Source organism: Botryllus schlosseri, chromosome 5 (assembly GCF_051294905.1).
Source record: "Botryllus schlosseri isolate E-star chromosome 5, Bs_hap1, whole genome shotgun sequence".
Taxonomy (NCBI): Eukaryota; Metazoa; Chordata; class Ascidiacea; order Stolidobranchia; family Styelidae; genus Botryllus; species Botryllus schlosseri.
The window spans coordinates 385,381-394,095 of NC_137240.1; the positions used below are offsets into that span (position 1 = coordinate 385,381).

Genomic DNA, 8,715 nt, shown 5'->3' on the forward strand with positions numbered 1-8,715 from the left:
CACACCCCAGACACGATGTCCGAGTGTCAACTCAGATCCGAAAACAACCCAGACACCATGCTTGAATGGCCGAGCATGCCCCAGACACGATGTCCGATTGGCAGCACAGGCCGAACACAACCCATACATGGTGTCGGAACGCCCCAGACACGATGTGCTATTGGCAATACAGTCCCAACACCCCCCAGACACGATGTTAATAAGGTTGGTCGTGTTTGAAATAAGGTCAGTCTAGTGTTTGAAATAAGGATAGTCATGTTAGAAATAAGGATAGCCATGTTTGATATAGGGATAGTCATGTTTGAAATAAGGATAGTCTCATGTCAGAAATGAGGATAGTCATGTCAGAAATAAGGATAGTCGCTATATTCACTATAAAGTCAGTTACAGTACCAGGCACGACTTTCTAGTGCTAACCCAGTCCGAACACATCCCACACATGATGTCCGAAAACGCGCCAGATACGATGTCCGGGTATCAACACGGCCGAACACACCCAAGACACCATGTCCGAATGGCAACACAGGCCGAACACACCCCAGACACGATGTCCGAGTGTCAACTCAGATCCGAAAACAACCCAGACACCATGCTTGAATGGCCGTGCATGCCCCAGACACGATGTCCGATTGGCAGCACAGGCCGAACACAACCCATACATGGTGTCGGAACGCCCCAGACACGATGTGCTATTGGCAACACAGTCCCAACACCCCCCAGACACGATGTTAATAAGGTTGGTCGTGTTTGAAATAAGGTCAGTCTAGTGTTTGAAATAAGGATAGTCATGTTAGAAATAAGGATAGCCATGTTTGATATAGGGATAGTCATGTTTGAAATAAGGATAGTCTCATGTCAGAAATGAGGATAGTCATGTCAGAAATGAGGATAGTCATGTCAGAAATAAGGATAGTCGCTATATTCACTATAAAGTCAGTTACAGTACCAGGCACGACTTTCTAGTGCTAACCCAGTCCGAACACATCCCACACATGATGTCCGAAAACGCGCCAGATACGATGTCCGGGTATCAACACGGCCGAACACACCCAAGACACCATGTCCGAATGGCAGCACAGGCCGAACACACCCCAGACATAATGTGTGAATGGCATTAGGCCGACCACATCCCAGACATGATGTCCGAAGTCGCCGCAGACACAATGTCCGAACACAGCCGAGACACCATGTTTGAATGGCCGAACATGCCCCAGACACGATGTCCGATTGGCAGCACAGGCCGAACACACCCCAGACATGATGTCCAAACACGCTCCAGATACGATGATCGGGTATCAACACAGGCCGAACACGCCCAAGACACCATGTCCGAATGGCAACACAGGCCGATAACACCCCAGACATGATGTCCGAATACGCCCCAGATGCGATGTCCGGGTATCAATACAGGCCGAACACGCCCGAGACACCATGTCCGAATGGCATCACAGGCCGAACACACCCCAGACATGATGTCCAAGCACGCCCCAGACACGATGTCCAAGTATCAATACAGGCCGAACACACCCAAGACACCATGTCCGAATGGCAACACGGACCGAACACGCCCCAGACACGATGTCCGAGTATCAACACAGGCCGAATACGCTTAAGACACGATGTCCGAATGAATAATTGACCAGGATAATGGAATTTTATCGAGCGATCATTCGGAACAATGCCGATTTCCAGATTTCAGACTTGGACGGCTATATTTATTGGTGGTTCCGTTGACCTGCCAGCTTTAAAATTGTATTTGCGAAATAGCTTTCGATCAAGATCGGTATTGGTAAATTGTAGTTTCATTCAAAGTTAATTTATGAGTTCGGCCGATACTAATGTCCCTTGCATTTATTGCGGGTCGCCTGTGTTTGCCGCTGGGTTTATTTGACAAGGACAGGAATATTTGGGGCTCACACATATAAATATCGAAGACTCCTGGTTACACGTCTATAATTTCAAATGCCGATGCGAAGTTGGATGTTGGACGCACTGGCGTAGCCAGGGGGGACGAAAGGGGCGGTTGCCCCCCCCCCCAAATTTATTAAAAATTTTCGTAAAATCAATAGATATTAGAGTATTTTGGGGCAAAAGTATGCAACCTAAAATTTTTCTTCGCGCTTGGCGCGATTTGGTGTCCGTTCATGTCTTGATTTTGTTATCGGTGTCACGAAAAAAAATTATTCCGCAAATACCCATTATTGAATTTAGCTGCATTCTCAATTATGAGAATACAACAGGACCAGTAGATACACTAGTGTAGCCCGAGGTCGTTGAGTTGATTGAGTCTGTAGGAGTGTCAGTTCAGTATGGCGGTTGGGAACTGTTAGCTCCGGCAACTAGGCTACCGTTTCGGGACACACGAAGATATATAAAGTATGCTACATGCTACTCCGCAAAGTGCGCTCCCGAAATGATTGACCACCATAAATCCGACCCATGTATTCCGAAGCCTTCGATATAGATAAGCTATAGTTGGCAACTGGAAGCTTCCATAGGGTATGTGTCTGTGTGCGTCTAAGAATCGTATGTATAAAGGGTAGTGATGAAATTGCCTATGGCAGGATGTACGGTTCTGCGAGATGTTCCCACGGGAGAGCTCCCCTAAAGCCATAATCCCCTCCCCCCCCAAAAAAAAAATTGTTTTTCTGGCTACGACCTTGCGTGTGCTCGATCTCTTGATCTTGATCTCTTACTAATTGCGCAAAGTGTTTACACCGTATTCTATATAACTTCTCCGTATTACTCTTCGACTAAACTACGGGCCTTATAATATGGGGGATGGCGCCGTACCATGCTATTTTCTAAAACGTGCTGTTCGAGAAAACAGAGGATTAGTATAGCATTTCCATATCAATACTATCATAATGAGAATGAATGCTTATGCTATCGAAAATTGGATACCTGTTGCCTGTTGGTATGCATTAATATGAATCAAGCTCGTCACCTGTTCACAATCCACGTGAACGAATTAGGATCATTTTCACAACTACTTACTTACTTGAGTACTTTTAAAGTCAGTCAATTCTACTTCACCTTCAAGTAGTTTTAGGTTGCTCATGGAAGAAGTACTTCTACTCGTACTTGAGTAGATTTTTTCGTCGCTACTTCTACTTCTACTTGAGTAGATTTCTTGACTACTTTGACCACCTCTGGTTGTGATACACAATGCTGCATAGTATGACACCGGACAAAATTTTATACTCCTTGATTCTTCCGATCAGCTGTTCAATATGAATACGTTCTCTCGCCATCTTTCTTGTTGTGGAACAGTCTGGCTCAGGCATTTGACGTTGTGTAAATCATGTGAAGGAATATTTAAATCTAGATTCAATTTCTTGATTTCAGACTCAATGGTGAATCCCTTTTCTGCCATGATAGCATTGCCTGGCTCACCATAGCTGAACTCCATCATTTTCTTGCATTCCTTGTCGAATCCACATATTTAACTAGTATTTCGATCTGAAATGATCCCTGTGAATAGTTCCTGCACAAAAGTAAGTGTACCACAATCCAATCCATCAATCCTTTCAAAGTTGTATGTCATTTATTGACAGTCAGTAATCATTCTAGATTTGAGAAATCATGAATCAATGCAAATGGTGCATTTTTAAGAACCACATATCTACATGGCCAAATCGCGATTTAATGAAGCAGTTACATGTGGCTGACCCAATGGTTTAATACTATGCTTACAGCAATACTATAAATTTGACGTCAGTAGGATAAGTCGGACAATTCAGAAAGAATTTAATGTAGTCTAGCATAAAATTTCAGCTTCTCCGCATCTTTTGGCATTATGATGCTCCTCTGAGAACTGAACTTCACTAACAATAATTGTAATTTTCCTGAACGAGTTTCCTGTTTTGTGCTTCTATACTTCTTCCAGAAATTTGATTTTCTTGCGTTTAATCCATCGACTTCCTCTTTCTGCAGCTTCATAAAAGAAATCCATCAAGCCTGCACAAAATATATAATATGTTTATTTTACAGAGCAATACTGCTGTGCAGGCACCTGTCAAGGTGTACTCGTCCGACTCATGCAACGTATCACCGCTACCAATTTCAACCATTCATCTCGTTATTGAATATATATTGCTCTCAACAATTTCAATACATTACATTTTCATACATAATGTTACCCTTTCTGGCATAGAGCACAGTGCTTTGGGTGTTGAAAAAATATCTCGCGCATTGCCTATATTCAAGGAAGAACCTCAGAATATAATTGTGACAATAGCCTGCCTCTGCCTTCACAATCTATCAATTCAGACGAGGAAGATGGAGCTGAATTTGATGAAATACTTCAAATGGAAGCGTTGAACGCACTCGCATGGTGTCGACTCCTACAGACTACACCAGTGGTTCCCAACCTTTTTTGGCTCATCGCCCCCTTTTCAAACTCCACGCCGATCATCGCCCCCCAAATATGGGGAACCGAAGAATGGGCATACAGACTGAAATCACCGGCGAGTTGACTAAGAAAAAAGGTCAACTTTTCGGCTCGACCGCGAAATTTCACTTTCCCAGCTAAATTTTGGTGAGCTGAGTAACAAAAAAGGTGATTTCTCCGACTTGATTCCAAAAGGACCATAACAGCACTTCGTCAGCCCCCAATACGTTGGTCTTGACCCCCCTCCATAGGGCGATAAAGCAAACTTCTGCACCCCTCATACCCAACTCCCCCGATACCTCTTCACCGCTACTTCTCAGCACAAATTGTTGGACTCATTAGTTAGTCGGCTTAATTCGTGCGAAGCGCGAAAAATTTCCATCGGTATGATTGAATCGGTCAATATGATCGGGAATTGCATATATATTTCTATCAATTTCTTATCCTCTCTCTGCTCATGTATTCAGATTTACCGGTAAAGCTGAGTTAGGTGTCTTGGAAAATGTAGGGCCCGTAAATAATAATTTAACATATTCGGGCGAACCCGTGGGTATAATGACTTCGTTACGTAATGACATTTTGTGGCCTGTCTGCTATGCCAAAAGATATTCAAATCGCCCATACGTACTAAACTAAAAGATTCACACGAGTTGAAATTGGTATGTCTGCACAGGCAATTAATTTTTCTCTGCGAGATGGCATAATTTTGTGGGGTTCTGATTGCCAGGACAGGAACATTTGGCGCCAGCCATTTAGGCGCATATATACAATTAAATATATATGTCTATCGTATATATATCGAAGTCGGTCAGCATAAAGGCAGGCCTTTTCCCTAAGGTTTTCGCGTTCTGGCCCACTTCTCGGAGTCGCATGTTACATGGCCTGAGACTATACATATCTCTTGGTGCGACATGGTGTGACTGATGCAGAGATGCCCATTTATATAACTCATGCATATTATTTCTTGGAGGAAGGGTATCCAATAAGTAAGAAATATGAGACCAAGAAAAGGCGCGCAGCGCGGAATTTTTTTGAAAAAGTTGCCTAAATTTCCACAATAATTATTGTTAATTCACGAAAGAATTGTGGGCCTCCTTCGATCTCGGGCCCCCATCCCAATTGGGGTTTGGGTGTGGCAGTTACGGTCATGGACGCCAATATAGCCATTTCAACGCGCCATCGCCCCCTATCGCCCCCTTCGTCCGTTTTCGCCCCCCTATCGCCCCCTTGGCTATTTTCGCCCCCCTGGACCGACAAATCGCCCCCCGGGGGGCGATATCGCCCACGTTGGGAACCACTGGACTACACAAATATTTGCATGACAACGCATGATCTTGAGATTTCTCCTAGCTAGCATTCATGAATATTCTTGTTTGCAATACATTTGATTACATTCCAAAACATACTTGTGCTTTATTGCTTGCGACACGTCAAAATGAGGTAAAATGTGCATTATGGCTGTATTAAGTAAGTTCAACCTTATAAATTTGCGACACGAGATAGCGAAGTTATTGGGGCGTGTTCGGCCTATGATGCCATTCAGACATTATATCTGGGGCGTGTCGGCCTGAGTTGACACTCAGACATCGTGTCTGCGGCGAGTTCGGACATCATGTCTGGGGTGTGTTCGGCCTGTGCTGCCAATCGGACATCGTGTCTGGGGCATGTTCGGCCATTCAAACATGGTGTCTCGGCTGTGTTCGGACATTGTGTCTGCGGCGACTTCGGACATCATGTCTGGGATGTGGTCGGCCTATGATGCCATTCACACATTATGTCTGGGGTGTGTTCGGCCTGTGATGCCATTCGGACATGATGTCTCGGGCGTGTTCGGCCCGTGTTGATACCCGGACATCGTATCTGGGGCGTGTTCGGACATCATGTCTGGGATGTGGTCGGCCTATGATGCCATTCACACATTATGTCTGGGGTGTGTTCGGCCTGTGATGCCATTCGGACATGATGTCTCGGGCGTGTTCGGCCTGTATTGATACCCGGACATCGTATCTGGGGCGTGTTCGGACATCATGTCTGGGATGTGTTCGGACTGGGTTAGCAGCACTAGAAAGTCGTGCCTGGTACTGTAACTGACTTTATAGTGAATATAGCGACTATCCTTATTTCTGACATGACTATCCTCATTTCTGACATGACTATCCTCATTCCAAACATGAGACTATCCTTATTTCAAACATGACTATCCCTATATCAAACATGGCTATCCTTATTTCTAACATGACTATCCTTATTTCAAACACTAGACTGACCTTATTTCAAACACGACCAACCTTATTAACATCGTGTCTGGGGGGTGTTGGGACTGTGTTGCCAATAGCACATCGTGTCTGGGGCGTTCCGACACCATGTATGGGTTGTGTTCGGCCTGTGCTGCCAATCGGACATCGTGTCTGGGGCATGCTCGGCCATTCAAGCATGGTGTCTGGGTTGTTTTCGGATCTGAGTTGACGTTGACACTCGGACATCGTGTCTGGGGCGTGTTCGGTCCGTGTTGCCATTCGGACATGGTGTCTTGGGCGTGTTCGGCCTGTGTTGATACTTGGACATCGTGTCTGGGGTGTGTTCGGCCTGTGTTGCTATTCGGACATGGTGTCTTGGGCGTGTTCGGCCCGTGTTGATACCCGGACTTCGTATCTGGGGCGTATTTGGACATCATGTCTGGGGTGTTATCGGCCTGTGTTGCCATTCGGACATGGTGTCTTGGGCGTGTTCGGCCTGTGTTGATACCCGGGCATCGTATCTGGGGCGTGTTTGGACATCATGTCTGGGGTGTGTTCGGCCTGTGCTGCCAATCGGACATCGTGTCTGGGGCATGTTCGGCCATTCAAACATGGTGTCTCGGCTGTGTTCGGACATTGTGTCTGCGGCCTATGATGCCATTCACACATTATGTCTGGGGTGTGTTCGGCCTGTGCTGCCATTCGGACATGGTGTCTTGGGTGTGTTCGGCCGTGTTGATACCCGGACAACGTATCTGGGGCGTGTTCGGACATCATGTCTGGGGGGGGGGTGTTCGGCCTGTACTGCCATTCACACATGATGTCTAGGGCGTGTTCGGCCTGTGTTGATACCCGGACATCGTATCTGGGGCGTGTTTGGACATCATGTCTGTGGTGTGTTCGGCCTGTGCTGCCAATCGGACATCGTGTCTGGGACATGTTCGGCCATTCAAGCATGGTGTCTGGGTTGTTTTCGGATCTGAGTTGACACTCGGACATCGTGTCTGGGGCGTGTTCGGTCCGTGTTGCCATTCGGACATGGTGTCTTTTGGGCGTGTTCGGCCCGTGTTGATACCCGGACATCGTATCTGGGGCGTGTTCAGACATCATGTTTTGGGTGTTTTCGGCCTGTGTTGCCATTCGGACATGGTGTCTTGGGCGTGTTCGGCCTGTGTTGATACCCGGACATCGTGTCTGGGGCGTGTTTGGACATCATGTCTGTGGTGTGTTCGGCCTGTGCTGCCAATCGGACATCGTGTCTGGGGCATGTTCGGCCATTCAAGCATGGTGTCTGGGTTGTTTTCGGATCTGAGCTGCCATTCGGACATGGTGTCTTGGGTGTGTTCGGCCGTGTTGATACCCGGACAACGTATCTGGGGCGTGTTCGGACATCATGTCTGGGGGGGGGGGGGTGTTCGGCCTGCTGCTATTCACACATGATGTCTAGGGCGTGTTCGGCCTGTGTTGATACCCGGACATCGTATCTGGGGCGTGTTTGGACATCATGTCTGTGGTGTGTTCGGCCTGTGCTGCCAATCGGACATCGTGTCTGGGACATGTTCGGCCATTCAAGCATGGTGTCTGGGTTGTTTTCGGATCTGAGTTGACACTCGGACATCGTGTCTGGGGCGTGTTCGGTCCGTGTTGCCATTCGGACATGGTGTCTTTTGGGCGTGTTCGGCCCGTGTTGATACCCGGACATCGTATCTGGGGCGTGTTCAGACATCATGTCTGGGGTGTTTTCGGCCTGTGTTGCCATTCGGACATGGTGTCTTGGGCGTGTTCGGCCTGTGTTGATACCCGGACATCGTGTCTGGGGCGTGTTTGGACATCATGTCTGGGATGTGTTCGGACTGGGTTAGCAGCACTAGAAAGTCGTGCCTGGTACTGTAACTGACTTTATAGTGAATATAGCGACTATCCTTATTTCTGACATGACTATCCTCATTTCTGACATGACTATCCTCATTTCTGACATGAGACTCACCTCATTTCTAACATATTTGTCCTTATTTCAAACCAATCGAACCAACCCTGTAGCGAGTATGCATTCGTTACGAGGTTTAAGAGTAGCCGTGTAATGTG

General features: G+C 46.8%; 1 protein-coding gene across 1 annotated transcript in view; it reads right to left on the reverse strand.

The window, feature by feature from the left end:
- The window catches only part of LOC145438504 (plasminogen receptor (KT)-like), a 72,764-nt gene that overhangs the window by 61,446 nt on the left and 2,603 nt on the right, over window positions 1–8,715 (reverse strand). The gene's annotated exons all lie outside the window — the stretch shown is intronic.